Source organism: Etheostoma spectabile, chromosome 8 (genome assembly GCF_008692095.1).
Source record: "Etheostoma spectabile isolate EspeVRDwgs_2016 chromosome 8, UIUC_Espe_1.0, whole genome shotgun sequence".
Classification (NCBI taxonomy): domain Eukaryota; kingdom Metazoa; phylum Chordata; class Actinopteri; order Perciformes; family Percidae; genus Etheostoma; species Etheostoma spectabile.
The window spans coordinates 33,779,060-33,779,857 of NC_045740.1; the positions used below are offsets into that span (position 1 = coordinate 33,779,060).

The following is a 798-nucleotide window of genomic DNA, read 5'->3' on the forward strand; positions in this document are numbered from 1 at the left end:
ATATATATATATATATATATATATATATATATATATATTATCTTAGTGACAGTTTAATGACATGGAAACAGAGCAGTAGAGTACCAATAACCAGTTGGCTTTAAAATGTTTTACCCCATGTGCAACAGATCACAGCTATTTACACAGTTCTCAGTGTATGTACTAGAGCTGCAAAGATGAATCAATTAGTTGTCAACTATTAAATTAATCAGCAACTATTTTGATAATTGATTTATCCCTTTGAGTCATTGTTTTATAATAAAAAGTCCAACTTCTCTGATGTCAACTTGTTTATGTGAATATATTCTAGTTTTTTTTCTCTCCTCTGTGACAGTGAACTGAATGTCTTTTAGTTGTGGACAGAGCAAGACATTTGAGGACGTCATCTTGGGCTTTGTGGGAAACACTGATCTACATTTTTCACCAGTTTCTGACATTTTAGAGACCAGCAACGTATCCATTGATTCAGAAAATAATCTGAATATTAATCAACAATAAAAAATAATCTCTAGTAACATCCCTCGGTCTACCCAGTTCAAAGTGATGCAGTCAAATCCAACGGCCATGTGAGGAATGAAATTCCCCCTTAATGAAGCTTACAGTATATATTTCATTTCTTGTTTGAGCTGTTTTAGAGAGATGTCTCTAAAATCATTTTGGAGGCTAATATATTTACTTGGGGAATAAATAATTCATGCTGCATTGTATGTGTTGTATTAGAGATATCACACACTGAAGTCTGGCGTCACAAACATCAGTGGGACTGCAGAGTTAAGTCAAGTCAGGGTGACACTCTCA

General features: G+C 33.8%; 1 protein-coding gene across 1 annotated transcript in view; it reads left to right on the forward strand.

The window, feature by feature from the left end:
* carmil2 (capping protein regulator and myosin 1 linker 2) overlaps window positions 1-798 on the forward strand; it is a 78,741-nt gene that overhangs the window by 390 nt on the left and 77,553 nt on the right.